The sequence below is a fragment of the Triticum aestivum genome, chromosome 1D (genome assembly GCF_018294505.1).
Source record: "Triticum aestivum cultivar Chinese Spring chromosome 1D, IWGSC CS RefSeq v2.1, whole genome shotgun sequence".
Lineage (NCBI taxonomy): Eukaryota > Viridiplantae > Streptophyta > Magnoliopsida > Poales > Poaceae > Triticum > Triticum aestivum.
The window spans coordinates 419,310,431-419,324,744 of record NC_057796.1 but is presented as its reverse complement, the minus strand read 5'-3'; positions in this window follow the sequence as shown (position 1 = coordinate 419,324,744).

Sequence of the window (14,314 nt, the reverse complement as noted above, 5' to 3'; positions counted from 1 at the left end):
GGTGCTGCGGTGTCCTCCCCTGAAGCGGACTCGGATCCTGAACTGACGAGGTTAAGGGAAACCTCCGGGTTAAAGGTAACACGACGATGCTGCCTTGAGGGATCTCCCTCAGGGGCAGGGGTAGGGTGAATCATCGGAGCTACAGGAGTAGCGGGAAGTGAAACCCACTCGGCAGGAGCACTGAGAGGATTCACGGCCGAGACGCCCGTGCTACTCGGAGGAGTAACCGGCGAAATAGGGGAACTAGAACTAGCTGGAATATAAGGAGTAAATCTCAGAGAGGATGGAGTAGTGGCAGATCTAGTAGTGACTAAAGTAGCGGCTAAAGCAGTACAGGCATGAGTCAGCTCTCGAGCCAGCTCATGGATCATAAGATAGCTAGCAGTGACATAACGAGCAAGGTGGCTAGCAACACTATCAGACTCCGGATCAATGATAGGGAAACAGACACGACCATTGTCGTGCAGAGAAGGGTAGTAATAGAAACCTGGGTGGTTCTGCATTCGGACCTCGTTGTAGCGAAGCTCGACAAGGACCTCGAATGTAGCAAACTGGACAGCCTGAGAAGCGGTAGAGGCGTAACCGCTCCGAGAAGTACGAGTGTAAGAGCTGGAATCGAAACTAGTGCGCAGAGTAACCACTGCGTGATACTCATACACTGAATCAGCTAGACGCTCCCGGTACACACGATAGACTGGATCATCTCCGAGGGGATACAGCCGACGCCACACGTTGCGAAGGAGGTGCGGTGACGTGTACGGCACCAGCTGCAACTGGCACGGATACGGCACCGGAGCCATCTACACTCACAACCATTAGCAGGTTAGCATAAAAATATAAATCAAGTGCATGCAATGCAACAATCAGCTCCTATTGCTACCGGCACTCAACTTAAACTCGTACCTAACGTCCAGCTAACACGTCGTAGTCTAGCGTGGCCTAGATTCAGCGCGGCTCTGATACCAAGCGTTGTGGCACCCCGGCTCAGAGCGACCGGTTTACAATGCATTGCCAGCCCAGAGACCATGTCTTCTGGCAACACACAACATCTTGGTACAGAAAACAACCGCTTTATTGATGCTAGCGGATCAGAGTTTATATTACAACAGGGGTCGAGGCCAAGCGGCACACACGGTGCGGCTGAACAATATGTACATTATTTAGTGAACATAAAGGGCCTCGATCATAACAACTACGCGGCAGCGGAACAACGTCGTAGCGGAAACTCCATAGCACAGGGACACCAATGTGGACACGATCTAGACTCGAGCAGCACTCCTTTCCAATGAGACTTTCCTGAAATCTGGCATGACACGCCAGGTCGGTACATTGAATGTACTTGCAAACTCACAACAGGCATAATCATAATGACAAGCAATATCCTGATAATTAACCACTTAATAATGCAATAATGTTTCAACATGCTGTGATCATGCTCTTGTGATAAACGTCCCTCGGGACCGACTTACCAACCGTGATCGTTCTCGGATCACAAACAAACCACCATCGTGGTCTTGACCAGAGTAACTCGTGATCCTTACGGCGATCACAACCACGTCCAATATTTGGTCTTGAACATCTCGATGGCCTTTCCGCCATCATCAACAGTGCAAAGTTCATAACCTAGTGTGCAAGTTTATTAACGTTGACTCATGGTGGGACCTACTACGAGGCGTCCGTGACCGTGGACTCGGCTATCAATAGATTATACACTCTGCAGAGGTAGCACACTGTACCCACTCCACGGAACCCATGACCTCGCACTCCCATTTGGGTGGACCAACGGCATTCCGACAAAACCCTTCCATTGCCATGACACTCTCCCGGCCACTCCGACCCAATCCCAACGGGCTAGTCCTGGGTGGCCCCGTGTCTACCAAAGACACAACGACCACCGTCGTGGCCAAAACGATCCCACTCGGGGACCCGGTACCATAGTCTCAACAACGGGCACACAAGATTATGCCTGCTTACCGGGCCAGGGTAAGCATGCCATAACCTCCCCTGGTTGGAGGCACCGACCAAAGGCATGTCAATGGACCAAATCAAGGCCTTCCCACAAAGGCAAATGTGGTTGCACTGGGAAAAACTCGATTCAGCGGCACCATGACCCAGTCAACGACATATTAAAGTTGAGTTATATTCAGGTTCAACTTAAACTGAAAATGACCGGTGTCATAGCATGCCATGAAATGCAATACTACACATGCGTCACATATTAACGAAAATGACTGATGTCAACCATATTCACAATAAGCATAAACATCAACAATTTATATTACTTTCCTGGTCAGGGTAACTCTTACTTTAACAAGATATTTTATAACAAGTTTTATTATTTTCTCATGCAAGAAAATAACTTCGATTAATTTCTCATATGCATAGCAAAAATTATACTATCATCACCACAAGCAAATCCTAATTTCTTTACCAACCAAGTTAGGTTCAAACATTCTGTAAGTCAAGTAAAATGGCTAAACAAGCACTTAACAGAATATTTTCTATCAAATTTTACTATTTTATTTGTGCAAGAAAATAACTTTAAGTAATTACTCATATGCATAACAAATCATTCTATCATTTCCACAAGTAGATCTTAACTTTGCTTTACCAACTAAACTAGTTTCAACATTCTGTAAATCAAGCATAATAACTAACAAACACTTAACAGAATATAAATAACATAATAGTTATTTAAATGCATGGATTAATCATTTCATTCAAGTAAGAAAATCATAAATATTGAAATGACACCATGAAAATGTTGTTGTGGCTTGCCTTAGTGCAGATGAGGTTCACAAGCCTTCTGGTGATCCTCAAGACAAGCCTCACCCTCTGAAAATAATTTTAAGCACAAGAAGAAAATATCAAGAACACTTCTGAAAATCACCAAAAATTCTAGACAGCTCAGAAAAATCTCATCTTTGGTGAGCTGCTAGATTTCTTTGCAATGAACACAATGCAAAAAGAATCAATTCATTTGGACTTATGGTTGAAGAGTTATAGTTGTTTGAAGCTCTCTGGAAATTAATTGATTTTGAATTTAAATAAAACAGACTAGGGGGGTGACGTCGAAGGCATAAAGCCTCAGGGCGCCACCACTCGTACCGCTTCGCGCGCGTACAGAGTGGCTGACTAGCGGGGCCCGCTAGTCAGGTGAGGTGGAGGGGGAGAAGGAAACAGAGGGGGTCGCGGCTTCGCCGGAGCTCTCGCCGGCCACGAGGGCTCCTTGGCCAAAACGAGAGGGGGGGATTGAGAGAGGGGACGGAGGCGCACCTGCCCGTACCCGTAACGTAGCTAGGGGTGGTCGCACGGTGTCGGAATCGACCTCGGAAGCGGAGGCAGAGGGCGGTGGTCGCCGGAGACGAGGAAGACGGCGAGCAGAGGCAACTTCAGGGGCTCCAAGGGGACGGGATGGCTTCACCGGAGAGAGGCGGAGGCTCTGGAAGGATCGCCCTTGCCTGGGAGGGGCTGGAGCTACCGCGACGACCCGAGGGGATCGCCGGCGAGCTCGAGCTCGGGGACGGCGGCCCGCGACCTGCCCGGCCGGGATACGGCTATCTACACGCTTGTGGAGTGTGTGGGAGTGGAGGATGGTGCTCGAATAGGCTGGGGGTGGCTCCTTTTATAGGCGAGTGTCGGGGTGGATTGGGGCTCCGCCGGCAACACCTGGACACTGCGTCCGGCGATGAGCGGCGTCAGTGAGAGGCGGAGAAGGCGACGCAGCTCACGCGGGGACTGTGGGCGAACGGGGACGAACACAGGATCAAGAGGAAGGCGACGAGCACAGTGCAGAGCGCACTGTGGCGTTGGCCGGACCGCGCCCGTGCTCGCTGCGGCGAGCTCCGGCGTCAGCGAGCGCCAGGGGGAGTTAATGGCGTTGAGACGAGGATGGTGGCGAAGTTTGGCACGCTCGGGCAGACGGGGGCAGCGAGCACGGGCGAACAGAGCGCTCAGCGGGACTCAGAGCGCGTCAATACGCATGCTGGCATCATGGACACGCATGGTTACCGCGTGAACTCTCACCTCAGGCCGACCAATGTCCAAAGATCATGTCTGGCTTGTTGTTCGTGGTAGTTTTGAAGATTACCACGCTTGTGTTTGGCTCCAGATGCAGTAGAGAAGGTTTTACAAGCCAGGTAAGTTTCTGATCAGTAACTTTGAGAGGTTACTAAGGTCAAATGGCTGGGAGTTGGGGGCTGTGCTTTGGAGGCTAGCCATCATCTACTAAGGTGATGATGCACAAGAAAATACAGGCACAATGGAGCAAGTAAAATGGTAGTTGCTGTAGAAACCACCATTTATGTCCAGAACAGAAAATATATTTTGTAGCAAAAATATTCCAAAAAGTGATGAAATATTTTTGCTCGGGAAGGTGCCCTAGGGTTCAGAGAATATTTGTGAATTTTCTCAGATTTTTGCGGGCAAGAAAAATTAGGGTTGCTTTGGAGCTCATTGAACTAGCTAGGGTTTTAGAGAGGAAAAATGAATATTTTTCATTTAAGAAAAATATTCCCAAGATTAATTTGAGGTGGATCAGAAGGGGAATGATGATTAGAGAGGGGAATGATGCACTAAACCAAGGGTACCGAAGTGTTTAAGTCCATATGAAAAAATCCAAAAACTCCAAATTTCAAAATAAAGCCAAATGAAAACCAGGCAAATAAGAGAGGCAAAAATCAGGCTGTCACATCAACATTCCTGCAAAGCATATGCCTTTTTATGTCATTATTCATTTTATTAGGTATAGAATTAATTGACTAGATTTAATCGTAAGAACTAGTTGAATTAATAGAACTAGTTGAACATGTCACATTTGTTGTTATTTTTTTAGTTAAAGCAATTATTCCCGCATCGACGTTGACGATGCCTATCCCGCATCCTCGTCGGCGAGTCAGCGGAGGACACCTGCGTCACCAGATGGGCCATGTTTGGGAGTGGGCTCTGCCGGGGTGGTACTGGGAGGCGCTACCTACCGGGGGGCGCAGGTTGGTGTGGAGTCAGCCCGTCGTTGACCCGAACCTTCTTTGGTGGCGGTTGCGTGGGCCAGTGACGGTCCAGAGGCTCGAGGACCCCGCGGAGGTGGTGCGTCACCGTGCCAGTGAGGAGGACGCGCACGTCTGTCGCTACTTTTTGCGTTGGAGCACAGGTTCTCCAGGGATCTCACTGGAGCTATGATCATGTGATGGTTCCTTCTCTGTGGGTGTCCACCGCCCGCGCCGATACCCGTCGTGCGCTAGGGGTTTAGTTGTATTAGTGATTTTATATGTATGATACTATTTTGGATGTATTAGTGATAATATTCGACGATGTACGAACGCATGAGATGATTTACTTTTGCTTATTGAATGCATGCTAATTTGAATACTTATTTATTTTACGATTTGGTTTGCTTATTGAATGCTCATGTCAATATGAGTCCTATAAGATATTTTGAAATGTATATCTTGTGTTGCTCAAATAGGATATGTGCTTGCCCAAGTGGCCGGTCATGTTTGCAGGTTACACCTCCGAGTGGCCTATGTTTTGACGGAGTGTTGATTCATTTCCGTTCCGGCAAATTTCAGGCGCTCGATATGTCCTATTTTAGCAAAGGTCATGCCGGATTTTTCCGTGAATTTTGGCATGACTTGTGCCAGAATATGTAGGAAATATCGAGTGCCCCGGATTTGTGTGTTGAGTATCCTGGTAGTTGCCTTCGATCGATTTTCAATTAATGTTTCAACTATGAACATAGGAAATGTCTCACGACGAAAAGGATTTCGGTATTTGCGAATACTGCGAAGACGAGCGCGGCCTGTGCGACAGAATCTTCCTAGATGATGATAGGCGCTTCAGCATCAAGCTGGACGAGAACTTCGAAGTGGATACAGTAAGTCACAATGACAAGTCTTTTTTCGTAATTAAGCATGACATCTGCTTCATTTGCTTCAACTTATAATTTGATTTTTTTTACTATTCTACTAGCGTATCCCCTGCCATGCAAGAGTTTTTGTCTTGGATAAGATAGGTTTCAGTGGTATGGAAACTACGGAGGTAAAGAGAGTTAACTTGAAGACCGAGCATGGTTATACTTTCCACGCAAAATTATACAACGCAGACACCTACACCTATTTTGAATGCAAAACTTGGCAAGCATTATGCAAGGCTTATGCATTTGAGCCTGATATGGTTATCACCTTTGATATTCGTCCCCAAGATGATATTGAAGGTAATATCGACATCTGGGTCGATGTGCAGATGCCTCCAGTTATACCATTATGTGAGTTTCTCAACCATATTTATGTCTTCGATATTGTTTATTCAAAAATAGTTGACAAATTATTTCCATTCAAGCAAACATGTCCGGCGCTTGGTAGACATGACCGTCCACTATCCCGGGGCTGAACTAAACTACGAGGAGATAGGTCATTATGTTTCATGGCTTGAGGATCTTCATACTGTCAAGACAAATTATTTTTCTGGACTTAAAAATCGTAGTACTCAAAACGTGCGACCAATAGTGTTCGTACTGAACTATGGTAACATCTATTTAGGAAAGATGGTAAGATTTTTACTATTTGTCCTCAGTGCATCTTTTGCATACATTCTTTTTTAAGCTAAACTTCATTACTGAGTATGTTACTATACGATGTTCTTCAACAGGGACTCCCGATGAATGTTGTGCCTCATTGGATCGAGACTAAAGGTCGCATGGGAATTGTTATCTTACGCCCAAGATATCCTACAATGCACTTTAGTGCACATGATTTCTAATAGCGAGGAATGCTTAATAGTGAAAGACTGGAGCAAAATTGTGAACGATCGCAGAGAAGTACTAGGGGGCAGAAATGAGAAGCACAACCCACGATTAGGAGACAGGTTCATCTGCATGCTCCAACTTGATGAAGCAGGAGTGCTACACATGTTTTATGCTATTTTACCTGAGAGAGAGCAGCAGGAGTGATTAGCTAGCTAGAAATGAGTTATGATGATTAAATAGCTAGTGTTGGTCGTAATGACTATGATGATTATTATTAGCTAGTGTTGGTGGTGATTACATTGCTACCGCAGCTAGTGTTGGTGGTGATTAGCTAGCTAGAATGAGTTTGAAGATGATGATGTGTGCTACACTATGATTATGATGATTAAATAGCTACTGTTGATGGTAATGACAATGATGGTGATTAAATAGCCTGTGTTGGTGGATTAGATTCAAGTGGAGGCAACATGTGGTGCACATCGAAAGTACTACTAGTCCAAACTAGATCAAGTTTGGATTAGTAGTATACTTTTGACATGCACCACATGTTGCCTCCACTTGAATCTAATCCACCTTCATTTGACACACTGTTATGGACATATTGATATAACAACCTCATAATTGGTATTGTACCAAAATTTGTATAATGGTGTATAAATACACTAGAAAATAAAAAAATGAGAAAAAGAATACTAGTAGAGATGGAGAGTAAACACGCTACAACTAGCTATATTAGCAGTAGCGCTGGAATGGACAAACGCTGCTGCTATATGTCTTAGCAGCAGCGCGCGTGGCACACGCTACTGCTAAGGAATAGCTGTAGCACCTTATCAGTAGCGCGTCCTCCCGCGCTACTGATAGGCAAAAAAACCCACGCTACTGCTAAGGTTTTCCCTAGTAGTGTCATCTTACAGCACTGATGTGGTGCCCGCGTGTAGCGTAACAGACCAAAGCTTTCTGACACAATCTTGATGCTTTTTATGGTGCATGTGATATGTGCCATATTTTGTTGATTTTGACTTCACATGGTATCAAAACTAACTACATGGTGCAATAATATGACACCTATGTGTAGCCTGACCCGGCACTAGTAGAAAACAGGGCTTTGGTTGGGGCCTGGCCAGCCCATTAGCCCCGATTCTCTCACGAACCGGGACCCATGGGGGCACACGTCCCGGTTCGTGCGCCCACGGGGCCAGCCGGGCCTCGAGAGGCATTTGTCCCGGTTCATGTGGATCCATTTGTCTCGGTTCTAGGCACGAACCGGGACCAATGGCCCTCGCTCCTGGCCCACAGCCATTGGTCCCGTTTCTTGCCTAGAACCGGGACAGAAGGGGGTCTTTAGTCCCGGTTCTAGGCATGAACCGGGACCAATGAGTTGCCTATATATACCCCTCGCCCGCGAGCAGAGTACTCCACGGTGCTCTGTTTTTCTGGCCGGCGAGGGGAGAGCTTTGTGGTGCTCTAGCTCACCTCCTATGCACATGAGGTGTTCGATGAAATGCCCGAGCCACACTAGTTAAGCTTTCTCCTCTTGAAGGTCGACCTCCACGCTCCATTTTCCCTGAGATTTGTCTAGGTTTAGCAGTCCGTCACGTCCCGTCCCCGTCTTCACCGCCGTCGATCGCCCGCGCCGATCTCGTCGCCGGCACCACCGTGGTGAGCCTCCTGTTCTTATCTTCTTCTGAAAGAAAAAAATTCTTACTTTAGATAGATACTTGTCTAATTTTCTTACTTTTATTATTGCTTGTTATTATATAGTGCGATGGTTTTGGTATCCACCCCCGTCGGCCCTCGTCCTGGCTATGATTCGGATGTGGTATATATTATCTTTTATAACTATTTGGTTAATTTATTGTTTATGACAATTATGCCCATCAAGTTGACATATATTTTATTTATCTAGGAGGTAGTTGAACCGGAAATTCCAACCGACCCTATTTTCTAGAGGTTAAATTTAGTTGAAGAAGAAAACAATTATTTGAAAGAAAAATTAAAAAAATTGAGGAGGAGAAGATGATATTGGAGTTGCATGTTGCGGATGTCATTGATGATCACAAGATCAAGATGGACGCAATGCGGTTGAAGATTAGAAAGATTAGAAAATATGCCATTCATACCGAGGCTTGGTATCATTATGCCGTTGGATCAATTGTTACCTTGGTTGTGATTATGATTGCATTTGTTGTTGCATTGAAAGGTTTTACATAGTTTTAATGTATGGTTTAATTAGATGCTCTGGAGAGCTATATGTTGTTCAATGAGAACTATGTATGTACTTTGGTTTTAATGTGATGATGAACTTCTATTAATTTGGTCACTTATCTATCCATGTGAATATGTAATGGTTTTTGACACACATAATTATATGTAATGCACGCAGATGAACCGACAATGGATGTACGGTGATAGACACACCTCCGAGTACGTTAAGGGCGTGCATAATTTTCTCGAAGTGGCTGAGGCAAATAAGCAGAATGGTTTTATGTGTTGTCCATGCCCTATATGTGGGAATATGAAGTCTTACTCTGACCGGAAAATCTTTCACACCCACCTGCTTTATAAGGTTTCATGCCACACTATAATGTTTGGACCAGGCACGGAGAAATAGGGGTTATGATGGAAGACAGCGAAGAAGAAGAGGACAATGACAACTATGTGCCCCCGGAATACGGTGATGCTGCAACGGGGGAAGCTGCTGAAGATCAAGAGGAACCAGACGATATTTTGCCTGATGATGATCTCCGCCGGGTCATTGTTGATGCAAGGACACAGTGCAAAAGTGAAAAGAAGAAGCTGAAGTTCGATCGCATGTTAGATGATCACAAAAAAGGGTTGTACCCCAATTGCGAAGATGGCAACACAAAGCTCGGTACCGTACTAGAATTGCTGCAGTGGAAGGCAGAGAATGCTGTGCCTGACAAAGGATTTGAGAAGCTACTGAAAATATTAAAGAAGAAGCTTCCAAAGGATAACGAATTGCCCGACAGTACGTACGCAGCAAAGAAGGTCGTATGCCCTCTAGGATTGGAGGTGCAGAAGATACATGCATGCCCTAATGACTGCATCCTCTACCGCAGTGCGTACGAGGATTTGAACGCATGCCCGGTATGCGGTGCATTGCGGTATAAGATCAGACGAGATGACCCTGGTGATGTTGACGGTGAGCCCCCCAGGAAGAGGGTTCCTGCGAAGGTGATGTGGTATGCTCCTATAATACCACGGTTGAAACGACTGTTCAGAAACAAAGAGCATGCCAAGTTGATGCGATGGCATAGTGAGGACCGAAAGAAAGACGGGAAGTTGAGAGCACCCGCTGACGGGTCGCAGTGGAGAAAAATCGAGAGAAAGTACCAGGCTGAGTTTGTAGGTGACCCAAGGAACGCATGGTTTGGTTTAAGCGTGGATGGCATTAATCCTTTCGGGGAGCAGAGCAGCAATCACAGCACCTGGCCCGTGACTCTATGTATGTACAAACTTCCTCCTTGGATGTGCATGAAGCGGAAGTTCATTATGATGCCAGTTCTCATCCAAGGCCCTAAGCAACCCGGCAACGACATTGATGTGTACCTAAGGCCATTAGTTGAGGAACTTTTACAACTGTGGATTGGAAAAGGTGTACGTGTGTGGAATGAGCACAAACAGGAGGAATTTGACCTGCATGCGTTGCTGTTTGTAACCATCAACGATTGGCTTGCTCTCAGTAACCTTTTAGGACAGACAAACAAGGGATACCACGCATGCACGCACTGTTTAGCTGACACCGAAAGTATATACCTGGACAAATGCAGGAAGAATGTGTACCTGGGCCATCGTCAATTTCTTCCGACCAACCATCAATGTCGAAAGAAAGGAAAGCATTTCAAAGGCGAGGTAGATCACCGGAAGAAGCCCGTCATGCGTACAGGTGATCACGTACTTGCTATGGTCAATGATTTACACGTAATCTTTGGAAAGGGTCCCGGCGGACTATCTGTTCTGAATGACGCTGAGGGACGCGTACCCATGTGGAAGAAGAAATCTATATTTTGGGACCTACCCTACTGGAAAGACCTAGAGGTCCGCTCTTCAATGGACGTGATGCGCGTGATGAAGAACCTTTGCGTGAACCTGCTAGGCTTCTTGGGCGTGTATGGGAAGACAAAAGATACACCGGAGGCACGGGAGGACCTGCAACGTTTGCACGAAAATGACGGCATGCCTCCAAAGCAGTATGAAGGTCCTACCAGCTACGCTCTTACCAAAGAAGAGAAGGAAATCTTCTTTGAATGCCTGCTCAGTATGAAGGTCCCGTCTGGCTTCTCGTCAAATATAAAGGGAATAATAAATATGCCAGAGAAAAAGTTCCAGAACCTAAAGTCTCATGACTGCCACGTGATTATGACGCAACTACTTCCGGTTGCATTGAGGGGGCTTCTACCGGAAAACGTCCGGTTAGCCATTGTGAAGCTATGTGCAATCCTCAATGCAATCTCTCAGAAGGTGATCGATCCAGAAATCATACCAAGGCTAAGGAGTGATGTGGCGCAATGTCTTGTCAGTTTCGAGCTGGTGTTCCCACCATCCTTCTTCAATATCATGACGCACGTCCTAGTTCATCTAGTCGACGAGATTGTCATTCTGGGCCCCGTATTTCTACACAATATGCTCCCCTTTGAGAGGTTCATGGGAGTCCTAAAGAAATATGTCTGTAACCGTGCTAGGCTAGAAGGAAGCATCTCCATGGGCCATCAAACAGAGGATCTCACTGGATTTTGTGTTGACTTCATTCCTGGCCTTAATAAGATTGGTCTCCCTAAATCGCTGTATGAGGGGAGACTGACTAGAAAAGGCACGCTTGGAGGGGACTCAATAATATGCAGGGACGGGCATTCTTGGTCTCAAACACACTACACAGTTCTATAGAACTCTACCTTGGTGACCCCGTATGTCGATGAACACAAGAACAGTCTGCGCTCCAAACACCCGGAGCAGTGTGACGACTTGATTACATGTGAACACATCAGGACTTTCGGCAGTTGGTTGGAAACACGTCTCAGAGGTGACAACACTGTTTGTGATGAGTTGTACTCGTTGTCCAGGGGACCATCTTCGACTGTATTGGCTTACAAAGGATACGAGATAAATGGGAATACATTTTACACGATCGCCCAAGATCAAAAGAGCAGCAACCAAAACAGCGGTGTCCGCTTCGATGGAGTAACCAAGAGGGGAAAGGACACATATTATGGTTACATAATGGACATATGGGAACTTGACTACGGACATGATTTTAAGGTCAATTATTTGCGAAAGGATATCAATTGCTAGAACCCTCGATAAAAGAAAGGGTCCCTTTATTTAAGTGCAAATGGGTCAATCTGTTAGGAGGCGGGGTACAGGTAGACCCACAGTACGGAATGACAACAGTGGATCTCAACAATCTTGGGTACATAGACGAACCGTTCGTCCTAGCCAATGATGTGGCACAGGTTTTCTATGTGAAGGACATGTCTAGCAAACCGAGAAAAAGAAAAGATAAGGAAGCGAACACATCATACGATGAGCCAAACCACCACATTGTTCTTTCAGGAAAAAGAGACATCGCGGGAATGGAGGGCAAGACAGACATGTCCGAAGATTATGAAAAGTTTCATGAAATTCCTCCCTTCAAAGTCAAGGCTGACGCAAGCACCCTGTTAAACGATGAAGATTATCCATGGTTACGGTGCAATAAGCAAAGGACAGTAGCAAAGAAAAAGTGAAGACTTTCTCTCCACGACAATTATGATGATGCCTTTGATCTAGAATATCCATCATACTTCGAAAGAGATTGTCCGTTTTGTAGTGCTGTAACCCTCTCAACTTCTGCTGTAACCCTATCAACTTTTTAGCACATGCTATTTGGGTGAAATGATGATACCATGCCAACTTTCAACCTTTTCAGAGTTCATTTGTAGTGCTTTTCAATTTCAGGGTCATTTACCTCAAAAAATCAGTAAATGCATGAAAAATAACAAATGAAGTCAGAAAGGGTTGAAAATCGATGATGTGGCTTTGAATGGTGCATTTTTAAGACACACAAAGTCTGGAGTTCAAATAAGTTCAAATAAATGAAATCCCTTTGCAACACATGAGTTTTCGTCCGAAACCCTGATACTTCGAAAGAGATTGTCCATTTCGTACACGAAGTGCATCCAGTTTTTCCCGTAACCCTCTCAACTTTCTAGCACATGCTATGTGGGTGAAATGATGATACCATGCCAACTTTCAACCTTTTCAGAGTTCATTTGTAGTGCTTTTCAATTTCAGGGTCATTTAGCTCAAAGAATGAACTAATATAATAAAAGAATGAACTAATACCAAAAAATGAGCTAATAGCTAAAAGAATGAACTAAAAATAATCAATTAAAATATTTTGTTATGATCAACTAAATAAAACTATAATATTCTTCAATAGCAAAAAGAAAATCAACTAAAAAACTTTTATAAAACTCTAATAGCAAAAGGAATCAACTAAAAAGCTTTTATAAACCTCTAGTATTTTTTTAACTAAAATTATATAAAATTTATGCATCTAAAATTATCAAAGTTTTTTCTGTTCAAAACATGAAAAGTAGAAAGAATTATCATAAAGTATTTTTGTTAGAAACTTTAGTAGCAAAAATAATTTTCATAAAGAATTTTTTTGATAGAAACTAAAATAGCAAAATCTGTTTTTGAATATAATGATAAAACGCAGTAATATTAAATAGCAGGAAAAAGAATCACTCAAAATATATTTTTATAGTGAAGTTATTCACAAACTAGTGATTCACACAAATTTCAAAGAATTCAAATTTAACTATTCAAATTTGGAAACTAATGGCACTAACAGAAAGTTTATAATTATTCTCACCTAAAAGCAAAAAGAATTAAAAAATAAAGCAAAAAACAAAATAAAATAAATAATTCAAAAAACAAAACAAAAATACTAGAAAAAAAATAAAAAAATGTCGCCTACTGGGCCACACGGCCTGCATACGACTAGAAACCCATCTGTACATGGGCCAGGATGCAGGCCCGCAGGACCAATAGGCCCAACATGGCAGTGACAAGGGTAGGCAAGTACTGCCTGCATATTAGAGAGGAGATCAGCACCTGAACCGCAACGCAGCTCATAGACAGGTGCTGAGCTCTCCTAGCTAGCGAGGTGGGACTAAACTCCCACCACACCACCGCTGTGCCACCCTTTCGTCCCGGTTGGTGGCACCAACCGGGACCAATGCCCACCTTTGGTCCCGGTTGGTGGGACGAACCGGTACGACTAGCACCCTTTGGTCCCGGTTCGTGCCACCAACTGGGACCAAAGGTCTCTGTTTCCCGCCCTTTGGGCTGCTGAAAAGAGACCTTTGGTCCCGGTTGATGGCACGAACCGGGACCAAAGGGGGGCATTGGTCCCGGTTGGTGGCACCAACCGGGACCAAAGGGTTTGCTATATAAGAAACACTTGTGAAAATTTTGGTTTTCATCGCCAGTTGCCCCCGACGACGCCGACCTCCTCGACGCCGCCAGGCTGCCCCGACGCCGTCCGCCGCCCCAGCCGTCGCCCCC